Raw genomic sequence first — 27874 nt, 5'->3', positions numbered from 1 at the left:
GCTCCTTATAACCCACTGCTCTCACCTTCCCTCTCCGCGCTCCTTATAACCCACTGCTCTCACCGTCCCTCTCCATGCTCCTTAGAACCCACTGCTCTCACCGTGCCACTCCATGCTCCTTATAACCCACTGCTCTCACCGTCCCTACCATGCTCCTTATAAACCACTGCTCTCACCATCCCACTCCATGCTCCTTATAACCCACAGCTCTCACCAGCCTTCTCCATGCTCCTTATAACCCACTGCTCTCACCGACCCTACCATGCTCCTTATGACCCACTGCTCTCACCATCCCTCTCCATGCTCCTTATAACCCACTGCTCCCACCGTCCCAACCATGCTCCTTATTACCCACTGCTCTCACCGTCCCTCTCCTTGCTCCTTATAACCCACCGCTCTCACCATCACTCTCCACGCTCCTTATAAGCCACCGCTCTCAACGTCCCTCTCCATACTCCTTATAACCCACAGCTCCCACTGTCCCTCTCCATGCTCCTTATATCCCACTGCTCTCACCGTTCCTCTCCATGCTCCTTACAACCCACTGCTCGCTCCGTCCCTCTCCATGCCCCTTATAACCCATTGATCTCACCGTCTCTATCCATGCTCTTTATCACCAACTGCTCTCAACATCACTCTCCATGCTCCTTATAACCCACTGCTCTCACTATCCCACTCCATGCTCCTGATACCCCACTGCTCTCACCGTCCATCTCCACGCTCCTTATAACCCACTGCTCTCACCATCCCTCTCCATGCTCCTTATACCCCACTGCTCTCACCGTCCCTCTCCTTGCTCCTTATGACCCACTGCTCTCACCATCCCTCTCCATGCTCCTTATACCCCACTGCTCTCACCGTCCCTCTCCTTGCTCCTTATGACCCACTGCTCTCACCATCCCTCTCCATGCTCCTTGTAACCCACAGCTCTCACCATGCCCCTAATAACCCACCGCTCTCACCGTCCCTTTCCTTGCTCCTTGTAACCTACTGCTCTCGCCATCCCTCTCCACGCTCCTTATAGCCCACTGCTCTCAGCGTCCCTCTCCTTGCTCCTTATAACCCACTGCTCTCACCGTCCCTCTACATGCTCCTTCTAACCCACCGCTCCCACCGTCCCTCTCCATGCTCCTTATAACTCACTGCTCTTACCATCCCTCTCCATGCTCCTTATAACCTACTGCTCTCACTGTCCCTCTCCATGCTCCTTATAATCCACTGCTCTCACCGTCCCTCTCCATGCTCCTAATAACACATGGCTCTCACCGTCCCTCTCCATGCCCCTTAAACCCCACGGCTCTCACCGTCCCTCTCCATTCTCTTTATAACCCACAGCTCTCACCGTCCCTCTACATGCTCCTTCTAACCCACCGCTCCCACCGTCCCTCTCCATGCTCCTTATAACCTACTGCTCTCACTGTCCCTCTCCATGCTCCCTATAACCCACTGCTCTCACCGTCCCTCTCCATGCTCCTAATAACACACGGCTCTCAATGTCCCTCTCCTTGCTCCTTATAACCCACCGCTCTAACCGTCCCTCTCCATGCTCCTTGTCACCCACTGCTCTAAACATCCCTCTCCATGCTCCTGATAACCCACTGCTCTCACTGTCCCTCTCCATGCTCCTTATAACCCACAACTGTCACCGTCCCTCTCCATGCTCCTTATAACCCACTGCTCTCACTGTCCCTCACCACACTCCTTATAACCCACCACTCTCACCGTCCCTCTCCATGCTCCTTATAACCCAGTGCTCTTACCATCCCTCTCCATGCTCCTTATAACCCACTGCTCTCACCGTCCCTCGCCATGCACCTTATAACCCACTGCTCTCACCGTCCCTTTCCATGCTCCTTTCAACCCACTGCTCTCACTGTCCCTCTCCACGCTCCTTATAACCCATTGCTCGCACCGTCCCTCTCCATGCTCCTTATAACCCACCACTCTCACCGTCCCTCGCCATGCTCCTTATAACCCACTGCTCTCACCGTCCCTATCCATGCTCCTTATAACCCATTGCTCGCACCGTCCCTCTCCATGCTCTTTACCACCCACTGCTCTCACCATCCCTCTCCATGCTCCTTATAACCCACTGCTATCACCGTCCCTCTCCTTGCTCCTTATAACCCACTGCTCTTCCGTTCCTCTCCATGCTCCTTATAACCCACTGCTCGCACCATCCCTCTCCATGCTCCTTATAGCCCCCTGCTCTCACCATCCCCCTCCTTGCTCCTTATAGCCCACTGCTCTCACTGTCCCTCTCCATGCTCCTCATAACCCACTGCTCGCACCGTCCCTCTCCATGCTCCTTATAACCCACTGCTCTCACCGTCCCTCTCCACGCTTCTGAAAACCCATTGCTCGCACCGTCCCTCTCCATGCTCTTAATCACCCACTGCTCTCACCATCCCTCTCCATGATCCTTATAACCCACTGCTCTCACCGTCCATCTCCTTGCTCCTTAAAACCCACCGCTCTCACCGTCCCTCTGCACGCTCCTTATAACCCACTGCTCTCACCATCCCTCTCCTTGCTCCTTATAACCCAGCGCTCTCACCGTCCCTCTCTTTGCTCCTTATGACCCACTGCTCTCACCATCCCTCTCCACGCTTCTAATAACCCACTGCTCTCACCCTGCCTCTCCGTGCTCCTTATAACCCATTGCTCTCACCGTCCCTCTTCATGCTCCTTATAACCCACTGCTCTCACCATCCCTCTCCACGCTCCTTATAACCCACTGCTCTCACCATCCCTCACCATGCTCCTTATGCCCCACTGCTCTCACCGCCCCTCTCCTTGCTCCTTATGACCCACTGCTCTCACCATCCCTCTCCTTGCTCCTTGTAACCCAACGCACTCACCATCCCTCTCCAGGCTCCTTATAGCCGACTGCTCTCACCATTCCTCTCCAAGCTCCTTTTTCTCTACTGCTCGCACCATCCTTCTCCATGCTCCTTATAACCCACTGCTCTCACCGTCCCTCTCCATGCTCCTTATAACCCACTGCTCTCACCGTCCCTTTCCATGTTCCTTATAACCCACGGCTCTCACCGTTCCGCTCCACGCTCCTTATAACCCATTGCTCGCACCGTCCCTCTCTGTGCTCTTTATCACCCACTGCTCTCACCATCCCTCTCCATGCTCCTTATAACCCACTGCTCTCACTTTCCCTCTCCTTCCTCCTTATAACCCACTGCTCTTCCATCCTTCTCCATGCTCCTTATAACCCACTGCTCGCACCATCCCTCTCCATGCTCCTTATAACCCACTGCTCTCACCATCCCCCTCCATGCTCCTTATAGCCCACTGCTCTCACCGTCCCTCTCCATGCTCCTTATAACCCACTGCTCTCACCGTCCCTCTCCTTGCTTCTTATAACACTCTGCTCTCACCGTCCCTCGCCATGCTCCTTATAACCCACTGCTCTCACCGTCCCTCTGCTTGCTCATTATAACCCACTGCTCTCACCGCCCCTCTGCTTGCTCCTGATAACCCACTGCTCTCACCGTCCCTCTCAATGCTTCTTATAAGCCACTGCTCTCACAGTCCCGCTCCACGCTCCTTACAACCCACTGCTCTCACAGTCCCTCTCCACGCTCCTTATAACCCACTGCTCTCCCCGTCCCTCTCCTTGCTTCTTATAACCCTCTGCTCTCACCATGCCTCTCCGTGCTACTTATAACCCACAGCCCTCACCGTCCCTCTCCATGCTCCTTGTAACCCACTGCTCTCACCATCCCTCTCCATGCTCCTTATAACCCACTGCTCTCACCATCTCTCTCCATGCTCCTTATAACCCACTGCTCGCACCATTCCTCTCCATGCTACTTATAACCCACTACTCTCACCATCCCTCTCCATGCTCCTTATAACCCACTGCTCTCACCGCCCCGCTCCTTGCTCCTTATAACCCACTGCTCTCACCTTCCCTCTCCATGCTCCTTATAACCCACCGCTCGCACCGTCCCTCTCCATGCTCATTATAACCCACTGCTCTCACTGTCCCTCACCATGCTCCTTATAACCCACTGCTCTCACCTTCCCTCTCCGCGCTCCTTATAACCCATTGCTCTCACCGTCCCTCTCCATGCTCCTTAGAACCCACTGCTCTCACCGTGCCACTCCATGCTCCTTATAACCCACTGCTCTCACCGTCCCTACCATGCTCCTTATAAACCACTGCTCTCACCATCCCACTCCATGCTCCTTATAACCCACAGCTCTCACCATCCTTCTCCATGCTCCTTATAACCCACTGCTCTCACCGACCCTACCATGCTCCTTATGACCCACTGCTCTCACCATCCCTCTCCATGCTCCTTATAACCCACTGCTCTCACCGTCCCTCTCAATGCTCCTTATAACCCACTGCTCCCACCGTCCCAACCATGCTCCTTATTACCCACTGATCTCACCGTCCCTCTCCTTGCTCCTTATAACCCACCGCTCTCACCATCACTCTCCACGCTCCTTATAAGCCACCACTCTCAACATCCCTCTCCATACTCCTAATAACCCACAGCTCCCACTGTCCCTCTCCATGCTCCTTATATCACACTGCTCTCACCGTTCCTCTCCATGCTCCTTACAACCCACTGCTCGCTCCGTCCCTCTCCATGCCCCTTATAACCCATTGATCTCACCGTCCCTATCCATGCTCTTTATCACCAACTGCTCTCAAAATCACTCTCCATGCTCCTTATAACCCACTGCTCTGACTATCCCACTCCATGCTCCTGATACCCCACTGCTCTCACCGTCCCTCTCCACGCTCCTTATAACCCACTGCTCTCACCATCCCTCTCCATGCTCCTTATACCCCACTGCTCTCACCGTCCCTCTCCTTGCTCCTTATGACCCACTGCTCTCACCATCCCTCTCCATGCTCCTTATACCCCACTGCTCTCACCGTCCCTCTCCTTGCTCCTTATGACCCACTGCTCTCACCATCCCTCTCCATGCTCCTTATACCCCACTGCCCTCACCGTCCCTCTCCTTGCTCCTTATGACCCACCGCTCTCACCATTCCTCTCCATGCTCCGTATAACCCACCGCTCTCACCGTCCCTCTCCTTGCTCCTTGTAACCCACAGCTCTCACCATGCCCCTTATAACCCACCGCTCTCACCGTCCCTTTCCTTGCTCCTTGTAACCCACTGCTCTCGCCATCCCTCTCCACGCTCCTTATAGCCCACTGCTCTCAGCGTCCCTCTCCTTGCTCCTTATAACCCACTGCTCTCACCGTCCCTCTACATGCTCCTTCTAACACACCGCTCCCACCGTCCCTCCCCATGCTCCTTATAACTCACTGCTCTTACCATCCCTCTCCATGCTCCTTATAACCTACTGCTCTCACTGTCCCTCTCCATGCTCCTAATAACCCACTGCTCTCACCGTCCCTCTCCATGCTCCTAATAACACATGGCTCTCACCGTCCCTCTCCATGCCCCTTAAACCCCACGGCTCTCACCGTCCCTCTCCATTCTCTTTATAACCCACAGCTCTCACCGTCCCTCTACATGCTCCTTCTAACCCACCGCTCCCACCGTCCCTCTCCATGCTCCTTATAACCTACTGCTCTCACTGTCCCTCTCCATGCTCCCTATAACCCACTGCTCTCACCGTCCCTCTCCATGCTCCTAATAACACACGGCTCTCAATGTCCCTCTCCTTGCTCCTTATAACCCACTGCTCTCACCGTCCCTCTCCACGCTTCTGAAAACCCATTGCTCGCACCGTCCCTCTCCATGCTCTTAATCACCCACTGCTCTCACCATCCCTCTCCATGATCCTTATAACCCACTGCTCTCACCGTCCATCTCCTTGCTCCTTATAACCCACCGCTCTCACCGTCCCTCTGCACGCTCCTAATAACCCACTGCTCTCACCATCCCTCTCCTTGCTCCTTATAACCCAGCGCTCTCACCGTCCCTCTCTTTGCTCCTTATGACCCACTGCTCTCACCATCCCTCTCCACGCTTCTAATAACCCACTTCTCTCACCCTGCCTCTCCGTGCTCCTTATAACCCATTGCTCTCACGGTCCCTCTTCATGCTCCTTATAACCCACTGCTCTCACCGTCCCTCTCCACGCTCCTTATAACCCACTGCTCTCACCATCCCTCACCATGCTCCTTATGCCCCACAGCTCCCACCGCCCCTCTCCTTGCTCCTTATGACCCACTGCTCTCACCATCCCTCTCCTTGCTCCTTGTAACCCAACGCACTCACCATCCCTCTCCAGGCTCCTTATAGCCGACTGCTCTCACCATTCCTCTCCAAGCTCCTTTTTCTCTACTGCTCGCACCGTCCTTCTCCATGCTCCTTATAACCCACTGCTCTCACCGTCCCTCTCCATGCTCCTTATAACCCACTGCTCTCACCGTCCCTTTCCATGTTCCTTATAACCCACAGCTCTCACCATTCCGCTCCACGCTCCTTATAACCCATTGCTCGCACCGTCCCTCTCTGTGCTCTTTATCACCCACTGCTCTCACCATCCCTCTCCATGCTCCTTATAACCCACTGTGCTCACTTTCCCTCTCCTTCCTCCTTATAACCCACTGCTCTTCCATCCCTCTCCATGCTCCTTATAACCCACTGCTCGCACCATCCCTCTCCATGCTCCTTATAACCCACTGCTCTCACCATCCCCCTCCATGCTCCTTATAGCCCACTGCTCTCACCGTCCCTCTCCATGCTCCTTATAACCCACTGCTCTCACAGTCCCTCTCCACGCTCCTTATAACCCACTGCTCTCCCCGTCCCTCTCCTTGCTTCTTATAACCCTCTGCTCTCACCATGCCTCTCCGTGCTACTTATAACGCACTGCCCTCACCGTCCCTCTCCATGCTCCTTGTAACCCACTTCTCACCATCCCTCTCCATGCTCCTTATAACCCACTGCTCTCACCATCTCTCTCCATGCTCCTTATAACCCACTGCTCGCACCATTCCTCTCCATGCTACTTATAACCCACTACTCTCACCATCCCTCTCATGCTCCTTATAACCCACTGCTCTCACCGCCCCGCTCCTTGCTCCTTATAACCCACTGCTCTCACCTTCCCTCTCCATGCTCCTTATAACCCACCGCTCGCACCGTCCCTCTCCATGCTCATTATAACCCACTGCTCTCACTGTCCCTCACCATGCTCCTTATAACCCACTGCTCTCACCTTCCCTCTCCGCGCTCCTTATAACCCACTGCTCTCACCGTCCCTCTCCATGCTCCTTAGAACCCACTGCTCTCACCGTGCCACTCCATGCTCCTTATAACCCACTGCTCTCACCGTCCCTACCATGCTCCTTATAAACCACTGCTCTCACCATCCCACTCCATGCTCCTTATAACCCACAGCTCTCACCAGCCTTCTCCATGCTCCTTATAACCCACTGCTCTCACCGACCCTACCATGCTCCTTATGACCCACTGCTCTCACCATCCCTCTCCATGCTCCTTATAACCCACTGCTCCCACCGTCCCAACCATGCTCCTTATTACCCACTGCTCTCACCGTCCCTCTCCTTGCTCCTTATAACCCACCGCTCTCACCATCACTCTCCACGCTCCTTATAAGCCACCGCTCTCAACGTCCCTCTCCATACTCCTTATAACCCACAGCTCCCACTGTCCCTCTCCATGCTCCTTATATCCCACTGCTCTCACCGTTCCTCTCCATGCTCCTTACAACCCACTGCTCGCTCCGTCCCTCTCCATGCCCCTTATAACCCATTGATCTCACCGTCTCTATCCATGCTCTTTATCACCAACTGCTCTCAACATCACTCTCCATGCTCCTTATAACCCACTGCTCTCACTATCCCACTCCATGCTCCTGATACCCCACTGCTCTCACCGTCCATCTCCACGCTCCTTATAACCCACTGCTCTCACCATCCCTCTCCATGCTCCTTATACCCCACTGCTCTCACCGTCCCTCTCCTTGCTCCTTATGACCCACTGCTCTCACCGTCCCTCTACATGCTCCTTCTAACCCACCGCTCCCACCGTCCCTCTCCATGCTCCTTATAACTCACTGCTCTTACCATCCCTCTCCATGCTCCTTATAACCTACTGCTCTCACTGTCCCTCTCCATGCTCCTTATAATCCACTGCTCTCACCGTCCCTCTCCATGCTCCTTATAACCCAGTGCTCTTACCATCCCTCTCCATGCTCCTTATAACCCACTGCTCTCACCGTCCCTCGCCATGCACCTTATAACCCACTGCTCTCACCGTCCCTTTCCATGCTCCTTTCAACCCACTGCTCTCACTGTCCCTCTCCACGCTCCTTATAACCCATTGCTCGCACCGTCCCTCTCCATGCTCCTTATAACCCACCACTCTCACCGTCCCTCGCCATGCTCCTTATAACCCACTGCTCTCACCGTCCCTATCCATGCTCCTTATAACCCATTGCTCGCACCGTCCCTCTCCATGCTCTTTACCACCCACTGCTCTCACCATCCCTCTCCATGCTCCTTATAACCCACTGCTATCACCGTCCCTCTCCTTGCTCCTTATAACCCACTGCTCTTCCGTTCCTCTCCATGCTCCTTATAACCCACTGCTCGCACCATCCCTCTCCATGCTCCTTATAGCCCCCTGCTCTCACCATCCCCCTCCTTGCTCCTTATAGCCCACTGCTCTCACTGTCCCTCTCCATGCTCCTCATAACCCACTGCTCGCACCGTCCCTCTCCATGCTCCTTATAACCCACTGCTCTCACCGTCCCTCTCCACGCTTCTGAAAACCCATTGCTCGCACCGTCCCTCTCCATGCTCTTAATCACCCACTGCTCTCACCATCCCTCTCCATGATCCTTATAACCCACTGCTCTCACCGTCCATCTCCTTGCTCCTTAAAACCCACCGCTCTCACCGTCCCTCTGCACGCTCTTTATAACCCACTGCTCTCACCATCCCTCTCCTTGCTCCTTATAACCCAGCGCTCTCACCGTCCCTCTCTTTGCTCCTTATGACCAACTGCTCTCACCATCCCTCTCCACGCTTCTAATAACCCACTGCTCTCACCCTGCCTCTCCGTGCTCCTTATAACCCATTGCTCTCACCGTCCCTCTTCATGCTCCTTATAACCCACTGCTCTCACCATCCCTCTCCACGCTCCTTATAACCCACTGCTCTCACCATCCCTCACCATGCTCCTTATGCCCCACTGCTCTCACCGCCCCTCTCCTTGCTCCTTATGACCCACTGCTCTCACCATCCCTCTCCTTGCTCCTTGTAACCCAACGCACTCACCATCCCTCTCCAGGCTCCTTATAGCCGACTGCTCTCACCATTCCTCTCCAAGCTCCTTTTTCTCTACTGCTCGCACCATCCTTCTCCATGCTCCTTATAACCCACTGCTCTCACCGTCCCTCTCCATGCTCCTTATAACCCACTGCTCTCACCGTCCCTTTCCATGTTCCTTATAACCCACGGCTCTCACCGTTCCGCTCCACGCTCCTTATAACCCATTGCTCGCACCGTCCCTCTCTGTGCTCTTTATCACCCACTGCTCTCACCATCCCTCTCCATGCTCCTTATAACCCACTGCTCTCACTTTCCCTCTCCTTCCTCCTTATAACCCACTGCTCTTCCATCCCTCTCCATGCTCCTTATAACCCACTGCTCGCACCATCCCTCTCCATGCTCCTTATAACCCACTGCTCTCACCATCCCCCTCCATGCTCCTTATAGCCCACTGCTCTCACCGTCCCTCTCCATGCTCCTTATAACCCACTGCTCTCACCGTCCCTCTCCTTGCTTCTTATAACACTCTGCTCTCACCGTCCCTCGCCATGCTCCTTATAACCCACTGCTCTCACCGTCCCTCTGCTTGCTCATTATAACCCACTGCTCTCACCGCCCCTCTGCTTGCTCCTGATAACCCACTGCTCTCACCGTCCCTCTCAATGCTTCTTATAAGCCACTGCTCTCACAGTCCCGCTCCACGCTCCTTACAACCCACTGCTCTCACAGTCCCTCTCCACGCTCCTTATAACCCACTGCTCTCCCCGTCCCTCTCCTTGCTTCTTATAACCCTCTGCTCTCACCATGCCTCTCCGTGCTACTTATAACCCACAGCCCTCACCGTCCCTCTCCATGCTCCTTGTAACCCACTGCTCTCACCATCCCTCTCCATGCTCCTTATAACCCACTGCTCTCACCATCTCTCTCCATGCTCCTTATAACCCACTGCTCGCACCATTTCTCTCCATGCTACTTATAACCCACTACTCTCAGCATCCCTCTCCATGCTCCTTATAACCCACTGCTCTCACCGCCCCGCTCCTTGCTCCTTATAACCCACTGCTCTCACCTTCCCTCTCCATGCTCCTTATAACCCACCGCTCGCACCGTCCCTCTCCATGCTCATTATAACCCACTGCTCTCACTGTCCCTCACCATGCTCCTTATAACCCACTGCTCTCACCTTCCCTCTCCGCGCTCCTTATAACCCATTGCTCTCACCGTCCCTCTCCATGCTCCTTAGAACCCACTGCTCTCACCGTGCCACTCCATGCTCCTTATAACCCACTGCTCTCACCGTCCCTACCATGCTCCTTATAAACCACTGCTCTCACCATCCCACTCCATGCTCCTTATAACCCACAGCTCTCACCATCCTTCTCCATGCTCCTTATAACCCACTGCTCTCACCGACCCTACCATGCTCCTTATGACCCACTGCTCTCACCATCCCTCTCCATGCTCCTTATAACCCACTGCTCTCACCGTCCCTCTCAATGCTCCTTATAAACCACTGCTCCCACCGTCCCAACCATGCTCCTTATTACCCACTGATCTCACCGTCCCTCTCCTTGCTCCTTATAACCCACCGCTCTCACCATCACTCTCCACGCTCCTTATAAGCCACCGCTCTCAACATCCCTCTCCATACTCCTAATAACCCACAGCTCCCACTGTCCCTCTCCATGCTCCTTATATCCCACTGCTCTCACCGTTCCTCTCCATGCTCCTTACAACCCACTGCTCGCTCCGTCCCTCTCCATGCCCCTTATAACCCATTGATCTCACCGTCCCTATCCATGCTCTTTATCACCAACTGCTCTCAAAATCACTCTCCATGCTCCTTATAACCCACTGCTCTGACTATCCCAGTCCATGCTCCTGATACCCCACTGCTCTCACCGTCCCTCTCCACGCTCCTTATAACCCACTGCTCTCACCATCCCTCTCCATGCTCCTTATACCCCACTGCTCTCACCGTCCCTCTCCTTGCTCCTTATGACCCACTGCTCTCACCATCCCTCTCCATGCTCCTTATACCCCACTGCTCTCACCGTCCCTCTCCTTGCTCCTTATGACCCACTGCTCTCACCATCCCTCTCCATGCTCCTTATACCCCACTGCCCTCACCGTCCCTCTCCTTGCTCCTTATGACCCACCGCTCTCACCATTCCTCTCCATGCTCCGTATAACCCACCGCTCTCACCGTCCCTCTCCTTGCTCCTTGTAACCCACAGCTCTCACCATGCCCCTTATAACCCACCGCTCTCACCGTCCCTTTCCTTGCTCCTTGTAACCCACTGCTCTCGCCATCCCTCTCCACGCTCCTTATAGCCCACTGCTCTCAGCGTCCCTCTCCTTGCTCCTGATAACCCACTGCTCTCACCGTCCCTCTACATGCTCCTTCTAACACACCGCTCCCACCGTCCCTCCCCATGCTCCTTATAACTCACTGCTCTTACCATCCCTCTCCATGCTCCTTATAACCTACTGCTCTCACTGTCCCTCTCCATGCTCCTAATAACCCACTGCTCTCACCGTCCCTCTCCATGCTCCTAATAACACATGGCTCTCACCGTCCCTCTCCATGCCCCTTAAACCCCACGGCTCTCACCGTCCCTCTCCATTCTCTTTATAACCCACAGCTCTCACCGTCCCTCTACATGCTCCTTCTAACCCACCGCTCCCACCGTCCCTCTCCATGCTCCTTATAACCTACTGCTCTCACTGTCCCTCTCCATGCTCCCTATAACCCACTGCTCTCACCGTCCCTCTCCATGCTCCTAATAACACACGGCTCTCAATGTCCCTCTCCTTGCTCCTTATAACCCACCGCTCTAACCGTCCCTCTCCATGCTCCTTGTCACCCACTGCTCTAAACATCCCTCTCCATGCTCCTGATAACCCACTGCTCTCACTATCCCTCTCCATGCTCCATATAACCCACAACTGTCACCGTCCCTCTCCATGCTCCTTATAACCCACTGCTCTCACTGTCCCTCACCACACTCCTTATAACCCACCACTCTCACCGTCCCTCTCCATGCTCCTTATAACCCAGTGCTCTTACCATCCCTCTCCATGCTCCTTATAACCCACTGCTCTCACCATTCCTCTCCATGCTCGTTATAACCCATTGCTCTCACCGTCCCTCTCCATGCTCCTTATAACCCACCACTCTCACCGTCCCTCGCCATGCTCCTTATAACCCACTGCTCTCACCGTCCCTCTCCATGCTCCTGAGAACCCACTGCTCTTACCATCCCTCTCCATGCTCCTTATTACCTACTGCTCTCACTGTCCGTCTCCATGCTCCTTATAACCCACTGCTCTCACCGTCCCTCTCCATGCTCCTAATAACACATGGCTCTCACCGTCCCTCTCCCTGCTCCTTATAACCCACCACTCTCACCATCCCGCTCCACTCTCCTTATAACCCACTGCTCTCACCATGCCTCTCCATGCACCTTACAACCCACTGCTCTCACCGTCCCTCTCCATGCTCCTTACAACCCTCTGCTCTCACCGTCCCTCTCCACGCTCCTTATAACCCACTGCTCTCACCGTCCCTCTCCATGCTCCTTACAATCCAATGCTCTCACTGTCCCTCTGCTTGCTCCTTATAACCCACTGCTCTCACCGTCCCACTGCTTGCTCCTTATAACCCACTGCTCTCACCGTCCCTCTCCTTGCTCCTTCTAACCCCCTGCTTTCACTGTTCCTCACCAGGCTCCTTATAACCCACTGCTCACACCTTCCCCCTCCATGCTCCTTATAACCCACTGCTCGCACCGTCCCTCTCCATGCTCCTTATGGCCCACTGCTCTCACCGTCCCTCTCCATGCTCCATATAACACACTGCTCTCACCGTCCCTACCATGCTCCTTATAACCCACTGCTCTCACCATCCCTCTCCATGCTCCTTATAACCCACCGCTCGCACCGTCCCTCTCCATGCTCCTTATAACCCACTGCTCGCACCGTCCCTCTCCATGCTCCTTATAACCCACCGCTCGCACCGTCCCTCTCCATGCTCCTTATAACCCACTGCTCTCACTATCCCTCTCCATGCTCCTTATAACCCACTGCTCTCACCATCCCTCTCCATGCTCCTTATAACCCACCGCTCGCACCGTCCCTCTCCATGCTCCTTATAACCCACCGCTCACACCGTCCCTCTCCTCGCTCCTTCTAACACAACGCTCTCGCCGTCCCTCTCCATGCACCTTATAACCCACCGCTCACACCATCCCTCTCCTTGCTCCTTCTAACACAACGCTCTCGCCGTCCCTCGCCATGCTCCTTATAACGCACTGCTCCCACCGTCCCTCTCCATGCTCCTTAGAACCCACTGCTCTCACCGTGCCACTCCATGCTCCTTATAACCCACTGCTCTCACCGTCCCTACCATGCTCCTTATAAACCCCTGCTCTCACCATCCCGCTCCATGCTCCTTATAACCCACAGCTCTCACCATCCTTCTCCATACTCCTTATAACCCACTGCTCTCACCGTCCCTCTCAATGCTCCTTATAACACACTGCTCTCACCGTCCCTACCATGCTCCTTATCACCCACTGCTCTCAGAGTCTCTCTCGTCGCTCCTTATAACCCACCGCTCGCACCATCACTCTCCACGCTCCTTATAAGCCACCGCTCTCAACGTCCCTCTCCATACTCCTTATAACCCACAGCTCCCACCGTCCCTCTCCATGCTCCTTATATCCCACTGCTCTCACCGTTCCTCTCCATGCTCCTTACAACCCACTGCTCGCTCCGTCCCTCTCCATGCCCCTTATAACCCATTGATCTCACCGTCCCTATCCATGCTCTTTATCACCCACTGCTCTCAACATCACTCTCCATGCTCCTTATAACCCACTGCTCTCACTATCCCACTCCATGCTCCTGATACCCCACTGCTCTCACCGTCCCTCTCAATGCTCCTTATAACCCACTGCTCCCACCGTCCCTACCATGCTCCTTATGACCCACTGCTCTCACCATCCCTCTCCATGCTACTTATAACCCACTGCTCTCACCATCCCTCTCCATGCTCCTTATAACCCACTGCTCCACACCGTCCCTCTCCTTGCTCCTTATAACCCACCGCTCTCACCATCCCTCTCCACTCTCCTTATAACCCACCGCTCTCACCGTCCCTCTCCATGCTCCTTATAACCCACTGCTCCCACCGTCCCTCTCCATGCTCCTTATATCCCACTGCTCTCACCGTTCCTCTCCATGCTCCTTACAACCCACTGCTCGCTCTGTCCCTCTCCATGCCCCTTATAACCCATTGCTCTCACCGTCCCTATCCATGCTCTTTATCACCCACTTCTCTCACCGTCCCTCTCCATGCTCCTTATTCCCCTCTGCTCTCACCATGCCTCTCCGTGCTCCTTATAACCCACTGCTCTCACCGTCCCTCTCCATGCTCCTATTAACCCTCTGTTCTCACCGTCCCTCTCCATGCTACTTATAACCCACTGCTCTCACCGTCCCTCTCCATGCTCCTTATAACCCACTGCTCTCCCCTACCCTCTCCATGCTCCTTATAACACACTGCTCTCACCGCCCCTCTCCTTGCTCCTTATACCCACTGCTCTCACCTTCCCTCTCCATGCTCCTTATAACCCACCGTTCGCACCATCCCTCTCCATGCTCCTTATAACCCACTTCTCTCACTGTCCCTCACCATGCTCCTTATAACCCACTGCTCTCACCTTCCCTCTCCGCGCTCCTTATAACCCACTGCTCTCACCGTCCCTCTCCATGCTCCTTATAACTCACTGCTCTCACTGTCCCTCTCCATGCTCCTTATAACCCACTGCTCTTACCGTCCCTACCATGATTCTTATAAACCACTGCTCTCACCATCCCTCTCCATGCTCCTTATAACCCACTGCTCTCACCATCCTTCTCCATGCTCCTTATAACCCACTGCTCTCACCGTCCCTACCAAGCTCCTTATGACCCACTGCTCTCACCATCCCTCTCCGTGCTCCTTATATCCCACTGCTCTCACCGTCCCTCTCAATGCTCCTTATAACCCACTGCTCTCACCGTCCCTACCATGCTCCTTATGACCCACTGCTCTCACCATCCCTCTCCATGCTCCTTATAACCCACCGCTCGCACCGTCCCTCTCCATGCTCCTTATAACCCACTGCTCGCACCGTCCCTCTGCATGCTCCTTATAACCCACTGCTCTCACCATCCCTCTCCATGCTCCTTATAACCCACTGCTCTCACCGTCCCTCTCCATGCTCCTTATAACCCACCGTTCACACCGTCCCTCTCCTTGCTCCTTATAACCCACCGCTCTCACCATCCCTCTCCACTCTCCTTATAACCCACCACTCTCACCGCCCCTCTCCATACTCCTTATAACCCACTGCTCCCACCGTCCCTCTCCATGCTCCTTATATCCCACTGCTCTCACCGTTCCTCTCCATGCTCCTTACAACCCACTGCTTGCTCCGTCCCTTTCCATGCTCCTTATATCCCCCTGCTCTCACCATTCCTCTCCATGCCCCTTATAACCCATTGCTCTCACCGTCCCTATCCATGCTCTTTATCACCCACTTCTCTCACCATCCCTCTCCATGCTCCTTATAACCCACTGCTCTCACCATCCCACTCCATGCTCCTGATACCCCACTGCTCTCACCGTCCCGCTCCACGCTCCTTATAACCCACTGCTCTCACCATCCCACTCCATGCTCCTGATACCCCACTGCTCTCACCATCCCTCTCCACGCTCCTTATAACCCACTGCTCTCACCGTCCCTCTCCTTGCTCCTTATGACCCACTGCTCTCACCATTCCTCTCCATGCTCCTTATAACCCACTGCTCTCACCGTCCCTCTCCTTGCTCCTTATGACCCACTGCTCTCACCATCCCTCTCCTTGCTCCTTATAACCCACTGCTCTGACCATGCCCCTTATAACCCACCGCTGTCACCGTCCCTCTCCTTGCTCCTTGTAACCCACTGCTCTCGCCATCCCTCTCCACACTCCTTATAGCCCACTGCTCTCACCGTCCCTCTCCTTGCTCCTTATAACCCACTGCTCTCACCGTCCCTACCCATGCTCCTTATAACCCACTGCTCTCACCGTCCCTCTCCATGCCCCTTAAACCCCACGGCTCTCACCGTCCCTCTCCACACTCCTTATAACCCCCTGTTCTCATTGTCCCTCTCCATGCTCCTTGTAACTCACTGTTCTCACCATCCCTCTCCATGCTCGTATAACGCACTGCGATCATTGTCTCTCTCCATGCTCCTTATAACCCACTTCTCTCACCAACCATCAGCATACTCTTTGTAGCTCTGCTGCTCTTGCTGATCCTTGCCTCTCTGCGTGAAATCTCATTTCACTACTCCGTGCTTTTTGTACCCCTGCTGTTCTCACCTTCCCTCTTTGGGATCTTTGTATTCCAGCTGTATGTCACCACTTGCTTTAAGCAGTCATCTTCCTTCTCTTAGCTCCTTGTTGCCTCACTGCTCTAACCTTTCCTCTATACACTCCTTGTAGCCCCACTGTTCTCGTTGGTCCTTTCGCTAGTCCCTTCTTTATTCTCTCCGCCGCTCCACATCTCTGTCCACCTTCAGGGCGTGCATTAGAAACCCCTTTGAATACCATTGTAGTCAATCATTCCAATGTTTCCTTCTTTAACTTGGTGTAATATCCATCTGAGTTCACACTGTGAACTGATGTAACATATGAATGCAAGCTTGTTATTGTTCTAATTCATAAATCAGAGCATCTTTCAGTAATAATTTCTCAGACTGGTGGTGTAGCACCAGGCCATATCCCATTTCAATTTTTTTTTTAAATTACAGTTTAACTATTGTCAAGTTTGAAAGAAAACAATCCAGTGGCATTTCCAAAGGGTCAGTGCTCAGACCATCACTTTTTTTATATATATAAATGTCTTGGATATTAGAATACAGAGTAAAATTTCAAATCGAACTTGGAGGAATGGAAAACAATGAGGGCCATGCCAGTCAGCTGCATCGGGTCATAGATAGACTAGCCGGGCAGGCAGAACCGTGGCAAATGGATCCAGCATCGAGAAGTCTGAGGCGCATTTTGGCAGAAGGGCTCAGGAGAGCCAACATACTTGAATGCACAATTCTAAAGGGTGTGCTGGGACAGAGAGACCTGGGGATTCAAGTGCATAAAAATTTGAAGTTGACAAGACATCTTAAGAGGAGACTACCAAAGCATATTGGATTCTGGGCTTCATTAACAGAGGTATTGAATACAATAGCATGGAAGTTATGCTGAACCTTTTTAAAAGGCTGAAAGTACAGCCTGTTATCCAGTTGAAAGGGTGCTGTGGAAATTTGCCAGATATGTTCCTGGGATGAGTGATTTTAGCTACATGGTTCAGTTGGAGAATTTGTGGTTGTCCTCCTTGGAGCAACAGAGGTTGAGAGGAGATTTAGTAGTGGTGCACGAGATTACAACAGGTGGAGGTCAGGTTAAGAAATAATGCTGTTTCCATTAGCTGCAGGTACAACGACGGGGGATACAGATTAAAGAATTTGCGCAGAGGGAATGTGAGGAAGAACTTCTATTTTACACAGTGAGTTGTCATGACCTGGAACTCCTTGTCTATGAGGGTCGTTACACCACAGGCGATCAATGAGTTCAACCGTATTTTGGATGGACATTTGAGGGAAATTAATTTTCAGGGCTCTGGAGAGCGAGTGGAGGAATCGGACTGAATGGATTGCCCTACAGAGATCCAGCATCGGCACAATGGTCCAAAAGGCCTGCTTCTGTGACAAGGCAGCTTAGCAAGTGGAGTAACATTTATAAGTCAATGGGCCTAAGCTTCCCAACTGGACTTCATCTCCTGGGCAGCAGAATTCAACCCATCATGGGGATGGCCTTGATGATTTTTCAGCTCGGAAACCAACAGTGTGTTGGTGGCAAAGCCCCCAACCTATGCCGGGGATATTGATGCTGAACATTTTCTCCCCCAGGTTTCCCTCCAGATAAAAGTGTAGCAGGGATGCTTTTAACTCATCTGAAGCTTGGTCACTTCTGAATTTTTACGACATCTCACTTGCGATTTTCTTTTTATTCTGTTACGACCCACCATGGGTGAGGTTTTCGTAAATTAATAATCTGGGCAAGACCCCTCAGTTTGTCACCATTCAGCTGGGATACACCAAATTGTTACAATCCCAGATGAGGAGGTATAAACTGGCTCACTGCCTTTATTCAACCCCCTTTGTTGGTCGCAGCAAAATCTCATCTAAAAAGGATCTCTTTCAGCAGATGCCTCTTTCCCAGACCAAATAGTTATGTTTTAATTGGGGCCAATTTAACCAGGCTTTCCAGAGTTAAAGATAGAGTGAGTTTATTAATGATTAAAGGCAAGAAGATGGTAAGACACATGCAAATACATTCATACAGATTAGAAGGTAGAATTAAGCTCAAGATAAATAAATATTTTAAAAAGGTATACAGAACAATCCTTGACTCATGAGGGGTAGATGATTGAGTGTTGTGGCTGTTGGAATTCAAGATTCCAGTTGAGTTGACTGCAGTAGGCAAATGGTGGAGTTCTGGTGGAGTTGACTTCAGCAGGCGAAAAGTCAATTTTGTGATTCCAGCATTCTCTAGTTTGACAGAGAAGGCTCCCAGTTCTCTTTTCAACTGCAGTCTTTGCTGAACTGACTGACTTCCACAGTTAAAGAGAGAGATATTCCTGCAAAATGGCTATTTGAATGTTTTGTGAATGTGCTTACGGGCTTTTACTTCTGTCTCAAGACTTCCAGCACTTGTTCTCACGGAGAAGAAACAGACAGGCAACTGGGACAGCGTCCAAAAGAGAAAATGCTGGAAAATCCCAGCAGGTCCTGCAGCATCTGTAAGGAGAGAAAGGAGCTAACATTTCAAGTCCAAATGACCCTTTGTCAAAGCTTTCTGGGACAGCTTTTCAGCTGGTTTTTAACCCATTCTTTATGTATTCCAAGTGGGAAGGCAAATCCACAAATATTTGTCTGGGCACGACACAGGGAATCTCTTGCTGAGATGGCCATTATATCCCTTTGCCTCCACCAGAGGGTAGGGTTCCACTGTCTCTCAGAGAATCACCCTGCAGCAATTCAGCCAGTGACTTGTGTCCAAACTCAGGTTTTATTCAAAGTCCAATAATTCCAGATGTAATTCGTGTTTTTTTCCTTCATTATTATGACAATGTCTTTATGAGAGTGTGGATTCTGGCAGGACCAGCATTTGTTGGACATCCCTAATTGCCCTTGACAATGGTGGTGACATGGCCTTCTTGAATCACTACAGCCTGTGTGCTGTAGGAACCCCCCACAGTGTTGTTGGATAGAATTCTAACCCAGTGAAAATAAAGGAACAATTATATATTTCCAGGTCCCGATGGCATATTCCCATATGCTTCTTACACTAGATCTTACAGTGCTAAAGATCATTGGTTTGAAAAGCTTGTATGATTATAAATACTTTGTTTTAGCATGGTGACGCAGTGGGTTAGCCTTGCTGCCTCACGGCGCTGAGGTCCCAGGTTTGATCCCGGCTCTGGGTCACTGTCCGTGTGGAGTTTGCACATTCTCCCTGTGTTTGTGTGGGTTTCGCCCCACAACCCAAAGATGTGCAAGGTAGTGATTGGCCACGCTAAATTGCCCCTTAATTGGAAAAAAATTAATTGGGTACTTTAAATTTATAAAAAATAAATAAATAAATACTTTGTTTTCGAGGTTCACAATGTATAATTTGTCTTTCAGTTAGTTTCACCATTTACACAAAGTTTTCAAGAAGCAGTTAGATATAGCACTTGGGGCGAAGGGGATCAAAGGAAATAGGGAGAAGGTGGTTTTGGGCTATTGAGTTGGATGATCAGCCGAGATCATAATGAATGGTGGAGCAGGCCCAAAGGGCTGAATGGTCTCCTCCAGCTCCTATTTTCTATGTTTCTATGTAACATGCATTGATATGTTGTCTTTCACAACTTCAAGATATCCCAAAGTGCTTTCCAGCCAATTCAGTATTTTATAAGTTTAGTCACTGTTGTAATATTGGAAACATTTCAGTTAGGCTGACTATATCAAGGTCCCACAATTGGCAAGTGATAAAGACCTGACCATCTATTTTAGTGGTTGGCATATTGGCTAGGACACCAGGGAGAGCGGCAACTTTTCAGCAAATTCAGGTAGATTTTCTGGGGGAAAAAATTAGATATGCTCAATACCAACTGCAGTATGGAACCAAATATATTTCAGTATGAGAAGTGTCCTTCGTTGCTGACACCTACCCTTCTTCAAAATAGCTTTTTAATTCACTCATGGGACGTGGGCATCACCGGCTGGGCCAACATTTATTGCCCTTAAACTGAGTGGCTTACTCGACCAATTCGGAGGCAACCACATTGTTGTGGCTCTGGAGTCATATGAGGGCAAGACCAGATAAGAACAGCAGATTTTATTCACTGAAGGACATTAGTGAACCATCATTTATGTCTACTTGAGAAGGTAGACAAGGATTTGGTATAAATTCTCTTTTAAGAGACCTTGCGGTATTGCCTCTGCCCTGGAATGTTGGCCTGGATTTTGCACTCATCTCTCCGGAGTGGCCTTGAACCACAATCCTCTGTTTCATTGGTGAGAATGCTACTCCCTCTACACAAGTAATGTTGTCTACAAACAGCAGCCTGATTTCCCCCAGTCCACTAAAGGTTTACCTCAGTGCCAAGTTGATATCAGAAGAGGCAGAATGGCCAACTACATATTTTTTAAGTTAAGCACTGGTTTGTGTTTTGCCCTTTTTTCATACAGATGTGTTATTGTGGTTTAGGCTGTGAAGATATAGCTCTTATTTTCTGTTTTTTTAAAACATTGTCTGGGAGCCTAAAATGTTGCTGCCAAGAGAGCGCAGCTTGCTTCTGGCTGCTGTATAAACTATCAGCTCAAAGGTAGTAGAAACTGCCCAGACTATCCCTCCAATTTCTGCCACTCCTTTGTTTTGGAACAACATGATCTCCATTCATATCTCTGCTGAAGAAGGCTCAAAACATGGCCCATGGCTATACTTTGGTGCTGAGTATTCCATTAAATGTTCTCCCTGATCTAATGTAGTGCAAAATTGCTGTGATATTCATGGTTTGACTGTACAATCAGAGACTATAAGGATTGATGATGCTGCTGGCAGCTTACCTGCGACCAAAGAGAAAAACAAAGGGCGCCTTTAATACTGAAATATACAATACGATATTACAGATACGATAGCATGGTTTAAGAGGCATCTTGACGAATACATGAAAAGGATGGGAATACAGGGATACGGACCCAAGAAGGTTTTAGTTTAAACAGACATCATGATTGGCACAGGCTTATGGAGCAAAGGGCCTGTTCCTGTGCTGTACTGTCCTTTGTTCTTTGTTCTATATTTGGTATTGAGCATATCTGATTTCTTTCTCAATAAAATAGGCCTGAATTTGCTGAACATTTGCGCTATAGTAATGTTGTATCTTCAGTGTATAATAGCCTGAATCTTGCAGCCAGCAACAAAGTCATCTGTGTTCGTTGTCACTACTTTTGTGACATTGCCGACTTCTGGTATCCAGACAGAAATTGCTGTTCGTGATTCCCTATTCCTCCAAAGGATGTGCTGATGAAGTCCTTGTAGAAGGAATTGAATCAGAAATGCCACTGTTTTTACTATTATCCCAATTGTTAAAACCTTTGATAGGGTGAGGTCTTATTGAATGAGGTTAGACTGTATTTTTAATGGTGCATTATATAATTAGAGCTGATCGACCTCTCTTACCTTGAAAAATTAATTTTATAATTGTTAACTGCGAAATTTCTTCATTCCGTGAGAAAGAAAAATCAGGCCATTTAAACTTTTTTAAATGTTTGTTCATGATTTTCCAGTTTAACCTGAGACGTTTGCGACAGTCGCAATCCTTGCTTTCCATAAAATTATTGGCTCAAATCGTGCGGTCAGCAGCAAAGCATATCTTTTCACCACTGACCACATGAAAACTTATGATACTACCTTTGCCATTGGTTTCCGTGGAACCTTGCTCTCCGGTTGCCACGTGGATGCAATAGTGATGTAATTGGAGAGACCTAGCCATGAGGCACATTGCCGTCATGAGCTGAAGACATGCTGCTAAAATCCCCATGGAAACAGATCATTTTTAAAAAGATATTTGAAAATTCCGAATGATTGACTGGAAGGATCACACAAGATTTGAAGTTTGAAGACATTTACTGTAATAAACAATCTAAAAGTAACATTGACTAAACACTATTTAGTTGGTAACTTACACTTTAAACGACAGAAATGATCACCCTGTGACTTTTAATGCAACCTAAAATCCAATGCCATGGTTATATCTTCACAGAATAATAATGCACAGAAGAGGCTCTTCGACCGATCGAGTCTGTAACGATGCATGAAAAACACCTGACCTGCCAAGCTAATCCCATTTTCCATCACTTGGCCCATAGACTTGAATGTTATGACATGCCAAGTGCTCATCCAGGTACTTTTGTTAATAATCTTTATTGTCACAAGTAGGCTTACATTAACATTGCAATGAAGTTATTGTGAAAAGCCCCGAGTCGCCACATTCCAGCACCTGTTCGGGTACACGGATGGAGAATTCAGAATGTCCAAATTACCTAACAGCACTTGTGGGAGGAAACCGGAGCACCCGGAGGAAATCCACGCAGACACAGGGAGAACGTGTAGACTCCGCGCAGACAGTGACCCAAGCCGGGAATCAAAGCTGGGACCCTGGCGCTGCGAAGCAACAATGTTAACCACTGTGCTACCATGCCGTACGTTTTAAAGGACATGAGGCAACCCACCTCTACCACCCTCTGGGTAAAAAGGTTTTCCTCAAATCCTCCCTGAATCTCCTACCCCTCATTTTGAACTTGTGTCCCCTCGTAACCCTTCAACTAAGGCTCCCGATCCACCCTGTCCATGCCCCTCATAAATTTGCACCAGCAAAAACAACTCACACCGCATCGCCCCTCAGTCTTCTTTGCTCCAGCGAAAACAACCAAGCCTATCCAACCTCTTTTCATAACTTAAATGCTCCAACCCAGGCAACATCCTGGTGAATCTCCTCTGCACCCGCTCCAGTGCAATCACATCCTTCCTGTAATGTGGCGACCAGAATTGTACACGGTACTCCAGCTGTGGCCTCACCAAACTCCAACATGACATTCCTGCTTTTGTAATCTATGCCTCGATATGTCCCATATGCCTTTTTCACCACCCTATTAACTTGCCTTTCTGCCTTCAGAGATCTATGGACAAACATGCCAAGGTCTCCTTCTTCCTCGGGACTTCTCAGTGTCATGCCATTCATTAAATACTTCCTTGTCACATTCGTCCTTCCAAATTGTATCCACCTCACACATTTCAGGGTTAAATTCCATCTGCCACTTTTCTGCCCATTTGACCACCCCGTTTATATCTTGCTGTAACCTAAGACACTCAACTTCACTGTTAACCACCCGACCAATCTTTGTGTCATCCATAAACGTACTGACCCTACCCCCACATAGTAATTTATGTCCTTTATAGAAATGATGAATAATAGGGTACCCAGCATAGATTCATGTGGTACACCACTGGACACTGGCTTCAAGGTACTAAAGCAGCGGTCTGTCATCACCATTTGTCTGCTACAGTTAAGCCAATTTTGAATCTACCTTATTAAGTTACCCTGTATCCCATGTGCATTTGCCTTCTTTATAAATCTCCCGTGTAGGACCTTGTCCAAGGCTATGTGTAGTTACGCTTTGCTTTAAGTGAACACTTTATTGTCTGGGAATGCATCCAATGAAATTCTCTGATCCCAATGGTTTCCTTCCGCTATCCTTTCCGAATAGGGTAACCTCTAACCCTACAACTGGCTTTCATTGTAAGCGTTACACTAGAGATTCCTTCCCTTCAACTGAAGCTAGACAACTCTGCCAGCTCCCTTTAACTCCTCAAGAACATGGTTGGTCTCTTCAGTCTGAGTGTGAACTCCCACCTGCACTCTGCAAGGTAAACCATTGGGTCAGCACTTTTTCTGCTTAAGGTGCAGGACCAGCTGCATCTATCTCCTGCTCTCTGGTAGATTATTGCAGACTAACTTGGCTCTGTGAGGCTCAGTGATACCTAAGCAGCTATCTTAGTAACCTTGTAGCCTAGTACTACAAAGGCTGTCTATGGACTCTGCCATTCCCATGGCAACATGAATCACACAGGCCTCGTGTCCAGATAGAAATGCCAATTAGCTATCATCTGGAACCCCAACTTCAATGTATCTTGGAAATAAATAAACAGTTTAAAGTATAACCATTTAGAAAACCTGACACCTGAAATGAAAATGAAAATTGCTTATTGTCACAAGTAGGCTTCAAACAAAGTTACTGTGAAAAGCCCCTAGTCGCCACATTCCGACACCTGTTCAGTGAGGCTGGTACGGGAATTGAACAGTGCTGCTGGCCTGCCTTGGTCTACTTTAAAAGCCAGCGATTTAGCCCAGTGTGCTAAACCAGCCCCTTCTTGTGAAATCTGGAGATTAACACTCTATCCATGGTCAGCACAGATGCTCTTGTCATTGTCCAAAGGTATAAACATCTTGGACGGGATTCTCCGTCCAATGATGTCGGAATCGCAAAACACAATCGGGTGGAGAATCGCGCATTAGCCGAAAATCGAGGCCAATGCTGGGCGCCGGACGCATAATGGAATAGCATGCTCCGGTCCCTCGTCAGCAGTGTGGATGTATTCTACGCCGGACGCAAGCATGGGCATGCAATTTGTACAGTAAAGGCAATTGGCATATCATTAACGGGCTCAAACCGGCATTAGAACATAGAACATAGAACAATACAGCGCAGTACAGGTCCTTCGGCCCACGATGTTGCACCAAAACAAAAGCCATCTAACCTACACTATACCATTATCATCCATATGTTTATCCAATAAACTTTTAAATGCCCTCAATGTTGGCGAGTTCACTACTGTAGCAGGTAGGGCATTCCACGGCCTCACCACTCTTTGCGTAAAGAACCTACCTCTGACCTCTGTCCTATATCTATTACCCCTCAGTTTAAAGTTATGTCCCCTCGTGCCAGCCATTTCCATCCGCGGGAGAAGGCTCTCACTGTCCACCCTATCCAACCCCCTGATCATTTTGTATGCCTCTATTAAGTCTCCTCTTAACCTTCTTCTCTCCAACGAAAACAACCTCAAGTCCATCAGCCTTTCCTCATAAGATTTTCCCTCCATACCAGGCAACATCCTGGTAAATCTCCTCTGCACCCGCTCCAAAGCCTCCACGTCCTTCCTATAATGCGGTGACCAGAACTGTACGCAATACTCCAAATGCGGCCGTACCAGAGTTCTGTACAGCTGCAACATGACCTCCTGACTCCGGAACTCAATCCCTCTACCAATAAAGGCCAACACTCCATAGGCCTTCTTCACAACCCTATCAACCTGGGTGGCAACTTTCAGGGATCTATGTACATGGACACCTAGATCCCTCTGCTCATCCACACTTCCAAGAACTTTACCATTAGCCAAATATTCCGCATTCCTGTTATTCCTTCCAAAGTGAATCACATCACACTTCTCTACATTAAACTCCATTTGCCACCTCTCAGCCCAGCTCTGCAGCTTATCTATATCCCTCTGTAACCTGCTACATCCTTCCTCACTATCGACAACACCACTGACTTTAGTATCGTCTGCAAATTTACTCACCCACCCTTCTGCGCCTTCCTCTAGGTCATTGATAAAAATGACAAACAGCAACAGCCCCAGAACAGATCCTTGTGGTACTCCACTTGTAACTGAACTCCATTCTGAACATTTCCCATCAACCACCACCCTCTGTCTTCTTTCAGCTAGCCAATTTCTGATCCACATCTCTAAATCACCCTCAATCCCAGCCTCCATATTTTCTGCAATAGCCTACCGTGGGGAACCTTATCAAACGCTTTGCTGAAATCCATATACACCACATCAACTGCTCTACCCTCGTCTACCTGTTCAGTCACCTTCTCAAAGAACTCGATAAGTTTTGTGAGGCATGACCTTCCCTTCACAAAGCCATGCTGACTATCCCTGATCATATTATTCCTATCTAGATGATTATAAATCTTGTCTCTTATAATCCCCTCCAAGACTTTACCCACTACAGACGTGAGGCTCACCGGTCTATAGTTGCTGGGGTTGTCTCTGCTCCCCTTTTTGAACAAAGGGACCACATTTGCTATCCTCCAGTCTTCTGGCACTATTCCTGTAGCCAATGATGACATAAAAATCAAAGCCAAAGGTCCAGCAATCTCTTCCCTGGCCTCCCAGAGAATCCTAGCATAAATCCCATCAGGACCCGGGGACTTATCTATTTTCAGCTTGTCCAGAATTGCCAACACCTCTTCCCTACGTACCTCAATGCCATCTATTCTATTAGCCTGGGTCTCAGCATTCTCCTCCACAACATTATCTTTTTCCTGAGTGAATGCTGATGAAAAATATTCATTTAGTATCTCACCTATCTCTTCAGACTCCACACACAACTTCCCATCCCTGTCCTTGACTGGTCCTACTCTTTCCCTAGTCATTCGCTTATTCCTGACATACCTATAGAAAGCTTTTGGGTTTTCCTTGATCCTACCTGCCAAATACTTCTGCCCGTGAGGTCCGGGTGTTCGGGGATGGCCCACCATTACCGCAGCCTGCAAGGTAACTATGCAGCTGCACACGCAGCCGACTGCCTACTGTGACCTTCGCACCATGGGTCATATAGGTGCCTCCCCCTAATTACCCTCTGGCTCTAACTGACCCATCATTGGGATGGACATGCTCAAGCGCAACCAGTGCCATCTTCCTGGGTGGGATGAGGATGTGTGGGGAGTGGAGTGCTGATATGTAGCTTCTGCTTCTCAGGCTATCCGACCCCCTCATATCACACACTGGCATGCATTGGAATTGCACTAGTTCCACATGACACCGGTGCTAGTCCAGTAACATGTCCTGAATTGCTCCCGGACCGGCGCTGCTTTCGGGGCCGTAGAACGCTCGCGATTCGGTCCCGGCATCAAACGGAGACTACTACCCCTTGTACCTTTTTCCCAGTAACTCAAACACCTCCACACCCCCGCCGACCCTACCCACCCAATGACCAGCCATCCAGGTTTGTTGTCAGGGAGGATTCAATGGAGATCAAATGGCCCCCGTCATTGCTTCAATTGACCTAAAATTAAAGAGACAGTCCCAAAGCATAACAACCACACAAGCTTTATATTTGTAACAAGGCCACTCGAGATCTGTTCAGCTCAAAGACAGGCAAGTGCTATGTAATGATTTTCTATTTCTTATTTGATGTACTTTTAATTACAGCCCTGCCCTGGCTCCCCTGGTACCATACTGCCCTGTGTCGTCCCAGTTAAACACACCCCTCCACCCCACCCCAGCATCCCATCCCACCTCATACTTAACACTTTCAGCAGCAGCATCCGCATCCCACCCCCCCCCAATACCACCCCTGTGAGAGCCCCCCAAAACACCCACCCAAGGCCTCCTTGACTCTGGCTCCTCCAGCTCA

This window comes from Scyliorhinus torazame, chromosome 15 (genome assembly GCF_047496885.1).
Source record: "Scyliorhinus torazame isolate Kashiwa2021f chromosome 15, sScyTor2.1, whole genome shotgun sequence".
In the NCBI taxonomy this organism is placed as follows: domain Eukaryota; kingdom Metazoa; phylum Chordata; class Chondrichthyes; order Carcharhiniformes; family Scyliorhinidae; genus Scyliorhinus; species Scyliorhinus torazame.
Note: the sequence above shows the minus strand (reverse complement) of the source record.